Source organism: Bos indicus, chromosome 26 (assembly GCF_029378745.1).
Source record: "Bos indicus isolate NIAB-ARS_2022 breed Sahiwal x Tharparkar chromosome 26, NIAB-ARS_B.indTharparkar_mat_pri_1.0, whole genome shotgun sequence".
Taxonomy (NCBI): Eukaryota; Metazoa; Chordata; class Mammalia; order Artiodactyla; family Bovidae; genus Bos; species Bos indicus.
Window position 1 is genome coordinate 11728864 of NC_091785.1, and position 20520 is coordinate 11749383.

Genomic DNA, 20520 nt, shown 5'->3' on the forward strand with positions numbered 1-20520 from the left:
AACGCATATATATGGAATTTAGAAAGATGGTAACAATAACCCTGTATACGAGACAGCAAAAGAGACATTGATGTATAGAACAGTCTTATGGACTCTGTGGGAGAGGGAGAGGGTGGGAAGATTTGGGAAAATGACATTGAAATACGTTTAATATCATGTATGAAACGAGTCGCCAGTCCAGATTCGATGCACCATACTGGATGCTTGGGGCTGGTGCACTGGGACGACCCAGAGGGATGGTATGGGGAGGGAGGAGGGAGGACGCTTCAGGATGGGGAACACATGTATACCTGTGGCGGATTCATTTCAATAAAAAAAAAAGGGGGGGAAAGAAATCTTAAAAAAAAAAAATTACACCAAAAAAAAAAAAAAAAAAAAGAATACTAATTTAAAGTTGTATGATAGAAAACCTGGAAGTCTTGTGCAATAATTGCTTTTTGCTTGTTATTCATTCAAGTATTTATTTTTGTGCCTTAAAAAAATTCTTGTTGTCCATATGTGTATAAAGTTTGTAGAGATAATATGAGGCTCTTGGAAGATTATATCTCCCTGTGCAAGCACTCAGTCGAGTCCGATTCTTTGTGACCCCATGGACTGTAGCCTGCCAGGCTCCTCTGGCCATGGGATTTTCCAGGCAAGAATACTGGAGTGGGTTGCCTTTTCCTTCTCCAGGAAATCTTTTCAACCCAGGGATCAAACCCAGGTCACCTGCATTACAGACAGATTCCTTACCCTCTGAACCACCAGGGAAGTCATTCTATTTCCTATAGAGAGAATTTAATTTTGCTTTTGGTAGATGGTTGGGACAGAGAAGATCACCTTAATTCAGTTAGGGACTGAGCTTCAGACAGTTAATCAGAAACAAGCTCATCTGTCATTTCATTCTAAAATCTTCAGAAGTGGGGCTTCAGACTTTTTGAGGATTATTTACATTTTCTACCTTATTCCTAGAGTACAGCCTTTCAGTTCAGTTCAGTCGCTCAGTTGTGTCTGACTCTTTGTGACTCCATGAACCACAGCACACCAGGCCTCCTTGTCCATCACCAACTCCCGGAGTCCACCCAAACCCATGTCCATTGTGTTGGTGATGCCATCCAACCATCTCATCCTCAGTCGTCCCCTTCTCCTCCTGCCCTCAATCTTTCCGAGCATCAGGGTCTTTACAAATGAGTCAGCTCTTCGCATCAGGTGGCCAAAGTATTGGAGTTTCAGCTTCAACATCAGTCTCTCCAGTGAACACTCAGGACTGATCTCCTTTAGGATGGACTGGTTGGATCTCCTTGCAGTCCAAGGGACTCTCAAGAGTCTTCTCCAATGCCACAGTTCAAAAACATCAATTCTTCGGCACTTAGCTTTCTTTATAGTCCAACTCTCACATCCATACATGACTACTGGAAAAACCATAGCCTTGACTAGACGGATCTTTGTTGGCAAAATAATGTGTCTGCTTTTTAATATGCTTTGTAGGTTTGTCAAAACTTTCCTTCCAAGGAGTAAGCATCTTTTAATTTCATGGCTGCAATCACCACCCACGGTGATTTTGGAGCCCAGAAAAATAAAGTCAGCCACTGTTTCCACTGTCTCCCCATCTTTCCTATAAAAAGAATTTAATTTTGCTTTTGGTAGGTGGTTGGGATGGAGAAGATCACCTTAATTCAGTTAGGGACTGAGCTTCAGACAGTTAATCAGAAACAAGCTTGTCTGTCATTTCATTCTAAAATGGGATGTTTAATAGAGTTCTACCTTTACTCCAACCACAGCCTATGAGGTTTTTGGAAGGTCTGCCCCATTTCTTTGTTGCTCAGGCTGTCACTCTTTGCTCAGCTTTGAATGCTCTTAGCTGCTACTTTTGAATCAGTAAATGCCTTGGTAGAAAACATGTTGCCAGATATCAGATCCACCTCTCTGAACGTTCTGTCTGAAATCTTAATTATTTAAGCACTCATGCCTTGGGCACTCTCAGGTGCTTTTAATAGGTTAGAAAACAATTTTGTGAGGTTTTGTAGTTATTCTCAGGGAGACAGCTAATCTGAAACAAACTAGTCTGGCATTTTATTCTAAAATTTTAGTGTTTGCCACAGCCTACCATTCTGACTGTGTGTTCCTTCTTCTTCCACCTTGCTCATTGTGCTTCAACCACTCTGAGCTTGTACTTCCCAGCCTAGGATCTTTGTACTTGCTTTTCCTGTGTCTGGAATTCTTTCTCTCTTCATCTCCCTCTCCTCACCTAGAAAATGTCTTTTAGCACCTTTAATTTCCATTTACTTAATCTTTTTAGCACTTATGACATTTGTATTAAATTACTGTGCAATTAGGTGTTTAATGCTTCAGAACGTATTCATTTCCTATGGCTGCTGTAACAAACTACTACAAACTTGGTGACTGAAAACAACACAGATTTATTCTCTCACAGCTCTGAAGCCCAGAAATCAAATCCATTTCACCAGGCTAAATAAGGTGTTGGCTGGGCTGGTTAGTGTTAATTGCTCAGTTGTGTCCAACTCTTTGTGACCCTATGAAATATAGCCCGCCAAGCTCCTCTGGCCTTGGGATTCTCCAGGCAAGAATACTGGATTGGGTAGCCATTCCCTTCTCCAGGGATCTTTGCAACTCAGGGATAGAATTTAGGTTTTCTGCATTGCAGGTGGATTCTTTACCAACTGAATCCACAGGGAAGCCTCTAAAGGTAAGGTGTTGGTTGTGCTGGATCCTTTTGGAGGCTCAGGATGATCCTTGTGATTATGATGGAGCCACCCAGATAATCCATGATAATCTCTGTCTTGAAATCTTTAATCACATATTCAAAGGTCCTATTGCCATTTAAAGTGACATTCACAGGTTTGGGGATTAGGCTGTATCTTCCAGGTGCCCAGTCAGCATGGAAAGCAAACTTCACAAGGGCTGGAATTTTTTTCTTGTTCACCATTGAATCTCTAGCATATGATCTACTTGAATATTTGTGGAATGAGTTCTTCCTCTCCAGGCCAGCAAGACACTTATTGTGTGTTGACACAGAGGCTTTCTCAAGAAAAATGACTGAACAGAAAATGGCTGTGGACTAATAGTTACTCTGAGCACCTACAGTGTATCAGGCAGTGAGCTAAGATTTTTATACTGTTGCCTCCTTTAATTTTTACGAAAGCTTTCTGAGATAACTAGAGCTTAGAGAAGTTAAGTAACCTGCTCAAAATCACAAGGCAATTCAGTAGCCAAGCTCACATTCAAATTTGGGTCTTTCTGACTGCAGATTTCAAGCTTCTAGTATATATGTGGAAGGTTCCTTATAATCAAGCAGCTCATAGTTTAGTAGTAATATTTAATATTTAGTCAGTGGTTTACAAAGATCCTGTGCGGACACATGTAGTTTTATTTAAGACTCCCAAATAGGAGGAAACAATCTGTATCCTGCAAAGGTAGCAACCATGTATTAATGGAAAAGACCCTGTGTTAATGGGAAAAGACCCTGATGCTGGGAAAGACAGAAGGCATAAGGAGAAGGGGCTGGCAGAGAATGAGATGGCTGGGTGGCATCACTGACTCGGACATGAATTTGAGCAAACTGGGAGAAAGTGAAGGACAGGGAAGCCTAATGTGCTGAGGTCCATGGGGTCACAAAGAATCAGACATGATTTAGAGACTGAACAACAACAAATGTGTTAATGAGCAAACAGTAACAGACCTAATAAACATTTAGCATTTCAACTTGGAAACATTAGTGTGTAAATTAACTTTTGAAAATTATTATTAATGAGCAATGTCAATGGATAGAAAAATCTACATTTTTCTTAAAAACATAATTAAAGTTCTGAGTACCCTAGTTTATAATAGCCCATTAACATGCAGCTTTTGACAGGCAGTCTCCTTAATAAAACTTCACAGGAATCTCTAATTATGTGCAACTGAAAGTTTATTATCTTTTCATTATTTGATGCTGATAAAAGAAATGGCTGAAATGTTAGAGCTTATGGATCTCTCTTGTGTTAGCTAAAGACTATTCTTTGAGCCTATGACTCATTCATATTATTTGAGAATCTGTGTTTTATATTTTTTCAAGGTCATAGGGACAGGCTTTATTCTTGGTCCTTTCTGCCTCTAAGTTTTTGCTCTGTATGGGTGAAAGCCTGATGTGAGAAATCTTGTTTCAAAGGAATAGAAATGTCTAAATTTTTCTATCAAATGATCTGTTAACAGAGGTATTAGCAGATGGGTTGAATTAGGGGAAATAAAAGGCTTCTTTATCAATATCTGTAAGGCAGTCCTGGATGGGTCATCACGCAACAGATGCTGGGAGCTTAGGTTCCTACTCATCATGTGATAGCACTGTCTCTTGTAAGAATAGTGACAACCCATCTGCCTGCCTGACTGGGTTGAGAACCCTCTTGGAGTGATGCCTATCTGTTCAAACATTTTTTAACAAGTAAGAGAACTTTCTGATTCCACAGAAGGGAAGAGAGGTGTCAAAATATTCCTCCACAGTTCTTTATTTAAAAGTTGCCACCGTTTAGTCCACTACTGTGTGTACTAACAAATTTCACATCCACTTCAGAATTTGGTTAAAATCATCTCTGACAAATAACTCAACGTAGAGAAATGTAATAACAGGAAAAGGTATAAAAAAAAAATAAAAGTTTCAATTTAAAAATAGCATTTTTTTTTCTTGATTGTAAGATTAATACATGTTTATTATAAAGAAAGTCAGAACGTTTTGGCCAACTCAATATATACATATGTACACACACACACACACATCCATATACAATGCTTGTAAAAATGAGATGCTCTTTTTCATAGTGAGTTTTAAACTTGTTTTTTCACTTAACAATATATTGTCATCATCTAAATCTATACAGGTTTATTTTAATTATTGCATAGTATGAGTGTACTGTAACTTATCCTTTCACTGTTGAGGGGCACTTTGCTTGTCTGCATTGTTTTCTATTATAGACAACATAATAATCAATCTTCATTCACATATATCTTTCTACAGATGGTCTTCAAATTAAATCAACAAATATTTCTTTATTCTAGGTAATGGAGGTATGTACCTGATTGGACAGACAGACATTGTCTGTCTCAGTAGGCTTAGAGTAGAGGAGTGAAATTAGCTATTAAAAACAGGTAATTAAAAGTGAGATGGTTATTAAATGGGCAACTCAAAGTACCATAGAAATGTATAGTAAATAGATTTTCTTGGTTTTGGTAAGTCAGGTACAGCCTATCAGAGGACAAGTCATTTAAACTGACATCTGAAAGATGAACAAAAAAGTTTGCAGATGAAATTGATCCAGGGGCACTGGGTACTTGAGGTGGAGTAAACAGTATGTTAAGGGCCAGAGTCAGAGAAAGCATGACATGTTCATGACTGTAAGGAAGGTAAGGATGTAGGGAGTGAGCAGGAGAGAGGCACAAAATGATACCTGGCAGTGCAGCAAGGGGCTTGATTTTGTGAAAGAAGTATTAAGGGTGATCTGGAGGATTTTAGGCAAGCGAGTGACACGGTTACTCTGAATTTAAAGTTTTACTTAGAGTTACATAATATTTTTTTAAATTTTATTTTATTTAACTTTACAATATTGTATTGGTTTTGCTGTATATCAAAATGAATCTGCCACAGGTATACATGTGTTCCCCATCCTGAACCCTCCTCCCTCCCTATACCATCCCTCTGGGTAAAAAGATAGAAGAAGAATGAAAATTACCTATTAAAAACACTGAAAATAGATGAGAAAAATTCTAAATAAAATATTGGCAAATTGCATCCAAAAAAAATAAATAAAATAAAGTTTTACTTGTAACACTGATAGTACTGCATACTGTTTGGATTTTGAGCTTGAAAGAAAAGAGAAGGATCACAGGAGAATCTCCATTTTCCAGCTTGAGGATACCTGGAACTGTGTGCCAGGTGCCACATCCTTGGTAGAGAAGCTGCTTTGAGGAGGGAGGATGTTATAATTTAAGACATTCTGAGTTTGAGTTACACCCAGGTATCAAAATGGAGATGTCTATAAGTAAGCAGATAGCTTTACAGCTCTCATGAAAGGACTTAGCTACAGATGTAGCTTTGTGAGTCCTCAGCACCTAGATGATGATCAAAATGGGAGAGGAGGTGATCAAAGACAATAGAAGAAGGGCCTTTACAGAGTCCTGAGAAATTCCTTTAAGTGAGTGTGGTGTTGGGGAGATGGTGGCAGATCAGATCAGATCAGTCACTCAGTCGTGTCCGACTCTTTGCGACCCCATGAATCGCAGCACGCCAGGCCTCCCTATCCATCACCAACTCCCAGAGTTCACTCAGACTCACGTCCACCAAGTCAGTGATGCCATCTAGCCATCTCATCCTCTGTCGTCCGCTTCTCCTCCTGCCCCTGATCCCTCCCAGCATTAGTCTTTTCCAATGAGTCAACTCTTCACATGAGGTGGCCAAAGTACTGGAGTTTCAGCTTTAGCATCATTTCTTCCAAAGAAATCCCAGGGCTGATCTCCTTCAGAATGGATTGGTTGGATCTCCTTGCAGTCCAAGGGACTCTCAAGCGTCTTCTCCAACACCACAGTTCAAAAGCATCAATTCTTCGGTGCTCAGCCTTCTTCACAGTCCAACTCTCACATCCATACATGACCACAGGAAAAACCATAGCCTTGACTAACTGGACCTTTGTTGGCAAAGTAATGTCTCTGCTTTTGAATATTCTATCTAGGTTGGTCATAACTTTCCTTCCAAGGAGTAAGCGTCTTTTAATTTCATGGCTGCTGTCACCATCTGTAGTGATTTTGGATCCCAGAAAAATAAAGTCAGCAACGGTTTCCACTGTTTCCGCATCTATTTCCCATGAAGTGATGGGACCGGATGCCATGATCTTTGTTTTCTGAATGTTGAGCTTTAAGTAGGTGTCAAAAACACTGAACCAGAGAGTACAAAATCAAAGAATGCAAGAGAGAAAAATATTGCTCTAGATGGAGAAAGCGGTACATTGTAGCAAATGTTGAGACAGGTTCGGTGATGTTGGAAGTGAGGAGTATGGCTATAGGATCATGGAGACCACTGATGACCTCGCTGAGAGCAGTTTGATGGAGCTGAAGGAATAGCTTGGGAGTAGAATAAGGAGATAGGGAATGTGAAAAAAGTGTGATACTTTCCTTAGGGTGTAATTCAAGTAATGGAATTGACAGCCAATGGTACTTCATATAAATTTTGACACATTTTCCCTACTTATCTTTTGGAAAGGTTTTATATATTTATGGTCTTTCCTATAGCTTTATGAGTGTTCATTTTCACATACTTTGCCACCTTTTAAAAAATTATCCACAATGTCATAAGCAAACAAGACGAACCTAAGTTATTTTTAATTTGTATTTGACTATAAATGTAGTTGAACAGTTCATATTTTTGGACCATGTTTAATCCTTCTTTTGTGAGTGACACACTTTTTTCATTTTTCTGTTATGTACTTTGATTTAAAAAAATGATTTGGAAGATCTGTATATGTCGATGATTGTAACCCATGTCTGTCATATATACTACAGTATTTTATCTTGCTTATCCTATTTTTTTGTTCATAAAAAGATCTTTAACAGTTTTGTGTATAAAATCTAATTGTGCTTTTTATTATGGTTTCTGTCTTTGGTGTTTTTCTCAGAAAGGCCCTACCTCACTACTGTACTGCAAGTCTATACTTTTCTTCTAATTAATTAAATTTTATTCTAATTAATTCATGCTTTGAATTTTTCTTTTTTTTTCTTTTTTTTAGTTTGACTTTGTTTTACATTTTTATTTTTATTTATTTTTATTTTTTAAATTTTATTTTATTTTTTAACTTTACAATATTGTATTGGTTTTGCTGTATATCAAAATGAATCCGCCACAGGTATACATGTGTTCACCATCCTGAACCCTCCTCCCTCCTCCTTCTCCATACCATCCCTCTGGGTTGTCCCAGTGCACCAGCCCCAAGCATCCAGTATTGTGCATCGAATCTGGACTGGCAACTCATTTCGTATATGATATTATACATATTTCAATGCCATTCTCCCAAATCATCCCACCCTCTCCCTCTGCCACAGAGTTCAAAAGACTGTTCTATATATCAGTGTCTTTTTTGCTGTCTCATATACAGGGTTATTGTTACCATCTTTCTAAATTCCATATATATGCGTTAGTATACTGTATTGGTGTTTTTCTTTCTGGCTTACTTCACTCTGTATAATAGGCTCCAGTTTCATCCACCTCATTAGAGTGGATTCAAATGTATTCTTTTTCATGGCTGAGTAATACTCCGTTGTGTATATGTACCACTGCTTTCTTATCCATTCATCTGCTGATGGACATCTAAGTTGCTTCCATGTCCTGGCTATTATAAACAATGCTGCAATGAACAGTAGGGTACACGTGTCTCTTTCAATTCTGGTTTCCTCAGTGTGTATGCCCAGCAGTGGGATTGCTGGATCATAAGGCAGTTCTATTTCCAGTTTTTTAAGGAATCTCCACACTGTTCTCCATAGTGGCTGTACTAGTTTGCATTCCCACCAACAGTGTAAGAGGGTTCCCTTTTCTCCACACCCTCTCCAGCATTTATTGCTTGTAGACTTGAATCGCAGCCATTCTGACTGGCGTAAAATGGTACCTCATAGTGGTTTTGATTTGCATTTCTCTGATAATGAGTGACGTTGAGCATCTTTTCATGTGTTTGTTAGCCATCTGTATGTCTTCTTTGGAGAAATGTCTATTTAGTTCTTTGGCCCATTTTTTGATTGGGTCATTTATTTTTCTGGAATTGAGCTGTAGGAGTTGCTTGTATATTTTTGAGATTAGTTGTTTGTCAGTTGCTTCATTTGCTATTATTTTCTCCCATTCTGAAGGCTGTCTTTTCACCTTGCTAATAGTTTCCTTTGTTGTGCAAAAGCTTTTAAGTTTAATTAGGTCCCATTTGTTTATTTTTGCTTTTATTTCCAATATTCTGGGAGGTGGGTCATAGAGGATCCTGCTGTGATGTATGTCAGAGAGTGTTTTGCCTATGTTCTCCTCTAGGAGTTTTATAGTTTCTGGTCTTATGTTTAGATCTTTAATCCATTTTGAGTTTATTTTTGTGTATGGTGTTAGAAAGTGCTCTAGTTTCATTCTTTTACAAGTGGTTGACCAGTTTTCCCAGCACCACTTGTTAAAGAGATTAATCTTTAATCTTTTATCCATTGTATATTCTTGCCTCCTTTGCCAAAGATAAGGTGTCCATATATGCGTGGATTTATCTCTGGGCTTTCTGTTTTGTTCCATTGATCTGTATTTCTGTCTTTGTGCCAGTACCATACTGTCTTGATGACTGTGGCTTTGTAGTAGAGCCTGAAGTCAAGCAGGTTGATTCCTCCAGTTCCATTCTTCTTTCTCAAGATAGCTTTGGCTATTCGAGGTTTTTTTATTTCCATACAAATTGTGAAATTATTTGTTCTAGCTCTGTGAAGAATACCATTGGTAGCTTGATAGGGATTGCATTGAATCTATAAATTGCTTTGGGTACTATACTCATTTTCACTATATTGATTCTTCCAATCCATGAACATGGTATATTTCTCCATCTATTAGTGTCCTCTTTGATTTCTTTCACCAGTGTTTTATAGCTTTCTATATATAGGTCTTCAGTTTCTTTAGGTAGATATATTCCTAAGTATTTTATTCTTTTTGTTGCAGTGGTGAATGGAATTGTTTCCTTAATTTCTCTTTCTATTTTCTCATTATTAGTGTATAGGAATGCAAGGGATTTCTGCGTGTTGATTTTATATCCTGCAACTTTACTATAATCATTGATTAGTTCTAGTAATTTTCTGGTGGAGTCTTTAGAGTTTTCTATGTAGAGGATCATGTCATCTGCAGTGAGAGTTTTACTTCTTCCTTTCCAATTTGGATTCCTTTTATTTCTTTTTCTGCTCTGATTGCTGTGGCCAAAACTTCCAAAACTATGTTGAATAGTAATGGTGAAAGCGGGCACCCTTGTCTTGTTCCTGACTTTAGAGGAAATGCTTTCAATTTTTCACCATTGAGGATAATGTTTGCTGTGGGTTTGTCATATATAGCTTTTATTATGTTGAGGTATGTTCCTTCTATTCCTGCTTTCTGGAGAGTTTTTATCATAAATGGATGTTGAATTTTGTCAAAGGCTTTCTCTGCATAACTTTTAATTCACATTAAGTTCATTTTAATGTGACATTCAAGATCGAGACTCAACTTTATTTGCTTCCAGTAACTTGTTTATCTAAACATGCTCCACACTAATTTAGAGTTGGAATCAGAAGAAAGAGTAGATTAAGTAAGTGAAAAGGAAGACTTGAAAGAGCAGATGACTCCAGGTTATAGTAACTGGATATTCAAAGGCCCTGAGGTGGAAAGGGGCCTTGTGATGTCAAGTTCGTAAAAAGGCTAGTATGACTGAAGCTCAGAACAGGGCAAGAGTAGTGTTATATGAGGCTGGAAAAGTACGTGTAGACCTTGTATTTAGGGTCCTATTAAATACCTATTAGTTTTTGTTTCAGGGCAGTAGGAAGCCAAGACAGTATTTGAAGTGACAGCATAATTTTTACATTTTGAAGAAAACAAAATACACTTAGTTTGAAATTGGGGTAAGGACTGGCAGAGAGCAGGAGTATATTAAGGAGACCACTGGGAGAGATTATGTTAGTAGCCTAAATAATAGTTGATAGTAACTTAAGTGTGAGCAAGGGAGATGAGAGAAATAGTACAATAGAATTAAAGATATTTAGAAGGAAAATAAAATTTGACTTAGGGAGAACATCAGTCAGAGGTTGTTTGAAGAAATAAAACTACTCCAAGATACTATGGATCAGGAAAGTAATTAATAGAGGGGACTGGGTATTTATTAACCAAGAGCTGGAGGAACCGAAGTGGGTGACAGCTATCATTAGATCTCAGGTTTCACTGTTGGCTTTCAGGGAGCCAGCTGATCACAAGAACCATAAGAAAGGACTGCCATGATAACGTATGTCTCTTTTACCTGGGTGAGTGATTTATAGGAAATTATCTGTAAGCCGCTATGAAAGGGTTTGCCTGCTGTTGCTGAAGACAAAGAAAAAGGCTTTCAATTCTTGGACATTTGAAATTTCATGGTAATGCCTCTTATTGTAGCAGTCTAACCAAGAATTCACTGGCAGATACCCTGGTCTCTAGGTTTCTACCCATTATTCTCCAGAGGAGAAATACAGAAGGGAAAAATTGGGGTTGGCTTACTAGCAGACAGTTAACACAAGAAGTGAAAGAGATAAAGGTGTTAATGATGACACCCATATTTCTGGCACAGGTAACTGGATGGATATAGTGTCATTTGATAAATATATACAGGAAACAGTATGATCACATTTGAGGGTACTACCAGAAGAAGTGAGCTTCCCAGGTTGTGCTAGTGGTAAAGAAGCTGCCTGCCAATGTGGGAGACTTAAGAGACACGAGTTTGATCCTTGGGTCCGGAAGACCCCATGGAAAAGGAAATGGCAACCCACTCTAATATTCTGGCCTGGAGAATCCCATGGACAGAGAAGCCTGGCAGGCTACAATCCATAGGGTCACAAAGAGTTGGACAAAGCTGAAGTGACTTAGCACACACCAGTGGAAGTATTTTCTGTATAAATAGTAAATATTTATCTGACACAAGTATGTTTCTAGCATTTGTTCTAAGTGCTTTTACATAGGTTAACTCATTTAATCTTCACAAAATTTCATGAAGTAGGTATGAATATTATTTTCATAGAGGAGAAAACTGGCACACCAAGAAGAAAATAACAAATGTTGGTGAGGATATAGAGAAAAGAAAACCTTGGTGCCCCATTGATAGTGTAAACTGGCTCAGCCACTATGGAAAAGAGTATGGAGGCACCGCAAAAAATTTAAAAAAAAATTACTATATGGTCCAGAAATTCCACTTCTGGGTATTTATTCAAAGAAAACAAAAACACAAAATCAAAAAGATGTATTCACCTCCATGTTCATTGCAGCATTTTATATATAGTGTATATATATGCACACACACACACACACAAGTGTGTGCTAAGTCACTCAGGCATGTCCAACCCTTTGTGACCCTTTGGACTGTAGCCACTAGGCTCCTCTGTCTATGGGATTCTCCAGGCAAGGATACTAGAGTGGCTTGCCATGCCCTCCTCCAGGGGATTTTCCCGACCCAGGGATTGAACCTGCATCTCTTAAGTCTCCTGCATTGGCAGGAGGTTTCTTTATCACTAGCACTACCAAGGAAGCCCATACACATACACACTCATAATGGACTATTTATGTTTATATAATAATGGACTATATATATATATATATACACACACATATACATATTTAGCCATAAAAAGAACATCTTGCCATTTCTGACTACATGGATTAATCTTGAGGGCTTATACTAGGTGAAATAAGTTAGAAAATATTATATGATCTCACTTATATATGGAATCTAACAACAACAAACAGCCCCAAGCTCATGGATATGGAGAACAGACTGGTGGTTACCAGAGGCAGGAGTTGCAAGGGGTGGGAAAAATGGGTGAAAGAAGTTATTATAAAGTAGAGCTTCCAGCTGTAAAATAAATGTCTTGGAGATGTAATATATAGCACACTGGCTATAGTTAACAATATTGTACATCTGAAAGTTGCTAAGAGAGTAGATCTTAAAATTTTTCATCATAATAAAATTTTTTGTTGCTATTTTTTAGTGACTATATTAATTATACTTTGGTCATTTCTCAATATATACAAATAAGGAATCATTGTACACCTGGAACTAATGTTAGATATTAATTTAAGAAACTTTGCAAAGGATACAGAGCTAATAAGTGGTGTAATTGAGATTTCATATCTGGCACTAGACTCTGTTATTTTAACCCTGATAAACTGCTATGATAAAATTCATAAACTTGATTTTTAACATATTGATTTAGAGATGCCTTTGAGACATTTTAAAAGAAATGTAGGCAATTAAAAAAAATGAGGTGTGGTTGTATGATTTGGAAGTGTAGAGGTGAGCTCTGGTTGGAGATTTTGAGTCTTCTGCTGTATCATGCCTTGTGGTTGGGAATCAGGCTCCTCAGGTAATGAGTACAGAGTTAGAGGAGCGAAATGCTTGGAACTGAGTTTAAAGAAATGCAAACATTTGAGAGCTCTGTAGGCAAGATGCAAGCTTTCCAAGGACCCGGAGAAGGAACACTTAAAGATGTTGGAGTAAAATTAGGAAATTGAGGGGAAGGCGCCAAGATGGCGGAGGAGTAGGACGGGGAAAACACTTTCTCCCCCACAAATTCATCAAAAGAGCATTTAAACGTCGAGTAAATTCCACAAAACAACTTCTGAATGCCGGCAGAGGACATCAGGCACCCAGAAAAGCAACCCAACTCCTCGAAAGGAGGTAGGAAAAAATATTAAAGACAATAAAAGAGACAAAAGAGGGAGGGACGGAGTTCCGTCCCGGGAAGGGAGTCTTAAAAAGAGAGAAGTTTCCAAACACCAGGAAACCTTCTCACTGCCGAATCCGTGCCGAGCTTTGGAAGCACAGAGGACAACATAACAGGGAGAAAAAATAAATAAACAATTAAAACTCGCAGATTGCGAGCCCTACGGTAACTCCTCCAGCGGAGAAGCAGCGCAGACGCCTGCATCCGCCTGCATCCGCCATTAGCAAGCGGGGGCTGGGCAGGGAGGCGCAGCGCGGGCTGCATCGCTGAGAGTAAGAATCTGGCCTGAATACCCTGAGCACTATCTGAGCGAAATAATTTGGGCAAGCAAACCAGACTGTGGGATATCTACCATGCGAAAAGCCAGCCCTAACCTAAGACACCGCCAGCCCGCGCACGGAACAAAGGACTAAACAGAGGTAGCCAGCTGCAAACCTTCCCCCTCTGGTGACAGGCAGCCAGAGCCGGAAGGGGGCAATCGCAGCCCCAGAGAGACATTATCTATAAAACTGGCTTCTTTGCTAACTAAAACTTATTGGGGGTCTGGACGGTCAACATCTGCCTGAGAAGGTGTGCCGGTTTTACACCCAGATAACCAAGTGGCGGGGAGGCGATAAGTCGCAGCATTGGCGCTCACCAAACACCTCATCACCTGAGCTGCTCGGACCTGGGAAGAGCACAAAACGCAGCCCCAACTGAGTCTGCGCCTCTGAGGACTACCTGAGTGCCTGAACCAGAGCGGCTTGGACCTGGGAGGTGCGTGCAACCCAGGGCCAGCCTCGGATTGTTCCCGGCGGAACAACCTAGAGCCTGAGCAGTGTGGGCAGGGAGGCTACACGCGCCGTGAGCGGGGGCAGACCCAGTGTGGCTGAGGCACTGCGAACGCACGCCAGTGTCATTTGTTTGCAGCATCCCTCCCTCCCTCCCCATAGCGCGACTGAACAAAGAGAAGAAATACAGCTCCACCCACCAGAACACCGACACAAGCTTCCCTAACCAGGAAACCTTGATAAGCCACCTCTACATACCCACACACAGCAAGGAAACGCCACAATAAAGAGAACTCCACAAACTGCCAGAATACAGAAAAGACTCCCAAACTCAGCAATTTAAACAAGATGAAGAGACAGAGGAATACCCAGCAGATAAAGGAACAGGATAAATGCCCACCAAACCAAACAAAAGAGGAAGAGATAGGGAATCTACCTGATAAAGAATTCCAAATAATGATAGTGAAATTGATCCAAAATCTTGAAATTAAAATGGAATCACAGATAAATAGCCTGGAGACAAGGATTGAGAAGATGCAAGAAAGGTTTAACAAGGACCTAGAAGAAATAAAAAAGAGTCAATATATAATGAATAATGCAATAAATGAAATTAAAAACACTCTGGAGCCAACAAATAGTAGAATAACAGAGGCAGAAGATAGGATTAGTGAATTAGAAGATAGAATGGCAGAAATAAATGAATCAGAGAGGATAAAAGAAAAACGAATTAAAATAAATGAGGACAATCTCAGAGACCTCCAGGACAATATTAAACACTACAACATTCGAATCATAGGGGTTCCAGAAGAAGAAGACAAAAAGAAAGACCATGAGAAAATACTTGAGGAGATAATAGTGGAAAACTTCCCTAAAATGGGGAAGGAAATAATCACCCAAGTCCAAGAAACCCAGAGAGTCCCAAACAGGATAAACCCAAGGAGAAACACCCCAAGACACATATTAATCAAATTAACAAAGATCAAACACAAAGAACAAATATTAAAAGCAGCAAGGGAAAAACAACAAATAACACACAAGGGAATTCCCATAAGGATAACAGCTGATCTTTCAATAGAAACTCTTCAAGCCAGGAGGGAATGGCAAGACATACTTAAAATGATGAAAGAAAATAACCTACAGCCCAGATTATTGTACCCAGCAAGGATCTCATTCAAGTATGAAGGAGAAATCAAAAGCTTTTCAGACAAGCAAAAGCTGAGAGAATTCTGCACCACCAAACCAGCTCTCCAACAAATACTAAAGGATATTCTCAAGACAGGAAACACAAAAATGGTGTATAAACTCGAACCCAAAACAATAAAGTAAATGGCAACGGGATCATACTTATTAGTAATTACCTTAAACGTAAATGGGTTGAATGCCCCAACCAAAAGACAAAGACTGGCTGAATGGATACAAAAACAAGACCCCTACATATGTTGTCTACAAGAGACCCACCTCAAAACAGGGGACACATACAGACTGAAAGTGTAGGGCTGGAAAAAGATTTTCCATGCAAATTGGGACCAAAAGAAAGCAGGAGTCACAATACTCGTATCAGATAAATTAGACTTTAAAACAAAGGCTGTGAAAAGAGACAAAGAAGGTCACCACATAATGATCAAAGGATCAATCCAAGAAGAAGATACAACAATTATAAATATATATCCACCCAACATGGGAGCACCGCAGTATGTAAGACAAATCCTAACAAGTATGAAAGGAGAAATTAACAATAACACAATAATAGTGGGAGACTTTAATACCCCACTCACACTTATGGATAGATCAACTAAACAGAAAATTAACAAGGAAAAAAAAAAAAAACAACATGTATCTATAAAGCTCACTAAAGCAAAGCACAGTAAAATGAGGTATGGCAATAAAAGGCGTTAAATTTATCAAAAAAAAAAAAAAATAAAGTGCTGAAAAATTAAAAAAAATAAAATTAGGAAATTATGATAGTCTAGAAAAGAATTTTTCAAAAGGAGAGTGTAGTAAAAAATGTGTACATTGGTGACCTTATCCAGAGTTGGTTTGCTCAAATGATAGAGATAGAAGCCACTCTAGTGTGGGCTAGGAGTGAGGTAGGGATGATAGAGACAGCAAATGTGGACTCTTCTTGTGAGATGACAGATTCAGTTTTGGATGCAGGAGAATTTTGTTCAAGAGGTGGTTTTTGTTTCTAATTGCTTATTTTCAAGAGGGACAGACCTAAAGCATCCCATTTTATTTTATTTTTTAAAATAAGTTATATCAGTTAGAGTTTATTTTACTTGTTGTTCAGTTGTTCAGTCATGTCTGATTCTTCGTGTCCCCATGAACTGGTACACCAGGCTTGCCTGTCCTTCACCATCTCCCAGAGCTCATTCAAACTTATGTCCATTGAGTTGGTGATGCCATCCAACCATCTCATCCTCTGTTGTCCCCTTCTCCTCCTGCCTTCAATCTTTCCCAGTATCAGGATCTTTTCTAATGAGTCAAGTCTTTGAATCAGGTGGCCAAAGTATTGGAGCTTCAACTTCAGCATCAGTCCTTCCAATGAATATTCAGGACTTATTTCCATTAGGATTGATTGGTTTGATCTCCTTGCAGTCCAAGGGACTCTCAAGAGTCTTCTCCAACACCATAGTTCAAAAGCATCGGTTCTTCAGCACTCAGCCTTGTTTATGGTCTAACTCTTCAGGACTGATCTCCTTGCAGTCCAAGGGACTCTCAAGAGTTTTCTCCAACACCACAGTTCAAAAGCATCAGTTCTTCAGTGCTCAGCCTTGTTTATGATCCAACTATCACATCCATACATGACTACTGGAAAAACCACAGCTTTAATTAAACGGACCTTTGTTGGCAAAGTAATGTCTCTGCTTTTTAATATGTTGTCTAGCTTTGTCATAGCTTTTCTTCCAAGGAGCATGTGCCTTTTAATTTCATGGCTGCAATCACCATCTGCAGTGATTTTGGAGCCCAAGAAAACAAATTCTGTCATTGTTTCCCCATCTACTTGTCATAAAGTGGTGGGACTGGATGCCATGATCTTAGGTTTTTGAATGCTGAGTTTTAAGTCAGCTTTTTCACTCTCTTTCACTTTCATCAAGAGGCTTTTTAGTTCCTTCTTATTTTCTGCCATAAGGATGGCATATCTGAGGTTATTGATATTTCTCCCAGCAATCTTTATTCCAGCTTGTGCTTCATCCAGCCCGGCATTTCACATGATGCACTCTGCATATAAGTTAAATAAGCAGAGTGACAATATACAGCCTTGATGTACTCCCTTCCCAATTTGGAACCAGTTGGTTGTTCCATGTCTGGTTCTAATGGTTGCTTCTTGACCTGCATACAAGTTTCTCAGGAGGCAGGTAAGGTGGTCTGTAAGAAAAGGAAATTCCAAACTGAAATGACTTTTAACAACATAGGAATAAATTCTCTTGAGTATTTGAAAAATTCACAAAGTTTTGCATTTCCAGCAAGAGTTGATGCAATAATACAGCAATGTCAAAAGGATCTGGGGGGCTGCTCCATCTCTAGGCTCTGTGTCTGCCTCATTTTCCATCTTGCTCCTGATCCAAGATGTCTGTTTCTATTCAGTCTACATGCAGTACTTCTCTTTCTTCCTTCAAATATGGAACAAAGTCTTAAAAAAAAAAGCTTTATTTTATATTGGAGTCTAGTTGATTAACAATGTTGTGTTAGTTTCAGGTATACAGCTAAGTGATTCAGTTATACACACACACACACACACACACACATATTCTTTTTTATATTCATTTCCATTATGGTTTATCAAAGGGTATTAAATATAGTTCCCTGTGCTATACAGGAGGTCCATGTTGGTTATCTGTTTTAAATCTAGTAGTGTGTACATAAATAAATTCCCAGTTTATCCCTCCTCCCACCTTTCCCCTTTGCTAACCATAAGTTTTTTCCTAAGTCTTTGAGTCTATTTCTGTTTTGTAAATAAGTCCATTTGTCTTTTCTTAGATGCCACATATGAGTCATATCATATGATATTTGTCTTTCTCTGTCTGACTTCGCTTAGTATGATGATCTCTGGGTTCATTTGTGTTGGTACAAATTGCATTAATTCTTTTTAAAGGTGGTGTAATATTCCATTATGTGTGTGTGTGTATGTATTACATCTTTATCCATTCATCTGTCAATGGACATATAGGTTGATTGAATGTCTTGGCTATTGTAATTAGTCCTGCAATGAACATTGGGTTGTGTGTATCATTTTGAATTACGGTTTTCCCAGGAGCAGGATTGCTGGATTATATGGTAGTTCTATATTTAGTTTTTAAAGGAATCTCCATATTGTTCTCCATGACAGTTGTACCAATTTACACTCCCTTTCTCCACCCTTTCCAACATTTATTGTTTGTAGACTTTTTGATGATGGCCATTCTGAATAGTGTACAGTTTTGATTTACATTTTTCTAATAATTATCAATGTTGAGCATCTTTTCACATGCCTGTTAGTCATCTGTATATCTTTTTTGTAGAAATGTCTACTTAGATCTTCTGCCCATTTTTTGATTGGGTTGTTTGTTTGTTTTTTGATAATTGAGTGCATGAGTTGCTAGTAAATTTTGGAGATTCATCCCTTGTCAGTCACATCATTTGAAACATTTTCTCCCATTCTGTGGGTTGTCATTTCATTTTGTTTATGCTTTTCTTTGTTGTGCAAAAGCTTTTGAGTTTAATAAGGTCCCATTTATTTTTGTTTTTAATTCCATTACTCTAAGAGATAGATCAAAAAAGATACTGCTGCAATTTATATCAAAGAGTGTTCTGCCTATTTTTTCCCTTAAGTTTTATAGTATCAGGTATTATATTTAGGTCTTTAGTCCATTTTGAGTATATTTTTGTATGTGGTGTTAAAGACTGTTCTGCTTTCACTCTTCTACTTGTAGCTGTCTAGTGTTTTCAGCACCGTTTATTGAAAAGACTCTTTTCTCCATTGCATAGTCTTGTCTCCTTGGTTGTAGATTGATTGACCGCAGATACATGTGTTTGTCTCTGGGCTTTCTGTCTTGTTCCATTGATCTATGTTTCTGTTTTTGTGCCAGTGCCACACTGTTTTGATGAAGAATCCACTTGCAATGCATGAGACATGGGTTTGATTCCTGGGTTGGGAAGATCCCCTGGAGATGGAAATGGCAACCCACTCCAGTATTCTTGCCTGGGAAATCCCATGGTCAGAGCAACCCGGTGGGCTATAATGCATGGGGTTGCAAAGAGTTGGACATGACTTAGCAACTAAGCAACAAAAACAGTAAAGTTTTAGTATAATCAGAAGCCAGGGAGCCTGATGCCTCCAGCTCCATTTTTCTTCCTCAAGATTGCTTTGTCTATTCAGGGTCTTTTGTGTTTCCACACAAATTTTAATGGTGGCTCAGCTGGTAAGGAATCCGCCTGCAATGTGCGAGACCTGGGTTTGATCCCTGGGTTGGGAAGATCCCCTAGCGAAGGGAAAGGCTTCCCACTCCAATACTTTGGCCTGGAGAATTCCGTGACCTGTATAGTCCATGGGGTCACAAAGAGTCCGACACAACTGAGCAACTCTCATAATCACATTCTATGAAAAATGCCATTGGTAATTTGATAGGGATTGCATTGAATCTGTAGATTGCCTTGAGTAGTACAGTCATTTTCACAATATTGACTCTTTCAGTCTAGGAACATGGTATATCTTTCCATCTGTTTGTGTCATCTTTGATTTCTTTCATTAGCGTCTTATAATTTTTGGAGTACAGGTCTTTTGCCTCCTTAGGCAGGTTTATTCGTAGGTATTTTCAAGAAAACTTTCCTAGAAACATGATAGAATTGCAGGGAAGTGTGCATATGAGTTTGAAGATGTTCATTTTCACCATACATTTATTGATATTAGTGAAACCAGTATGACCTAGCATGTGACATTTTCCTAGTAGTGTTTAGCTGCTCAGGGAAAGATATGGAATAAATATAGCTCAAATTCTTTACAATAAAAGATTTTTTCAGAGGCTCAACAAAACATAAAGAGACAAAGGGTTTTATGGTATTTGTAAGAGCGCTATTAAAATGATAGCCTGTTGATTCCAAGTTGGATAAGAAGGTAAAAAAGAAGAGGATAATGAATTGAAGGAAATTAGAAGGATCAATAGGTTGAAGGTCACATGGAGGATGAAGAATGGTCAACGTGATAATAGTTGTTAACCAATAGCCAAGTGGACAGATGGTGGGATGCATAGTTACTGATTGAGTGAAAGTGAAAATCTCTCAGTCATGTCCGACTCTTGTCGGACCCCATTGTCCATGGGGTTCTCTAGGC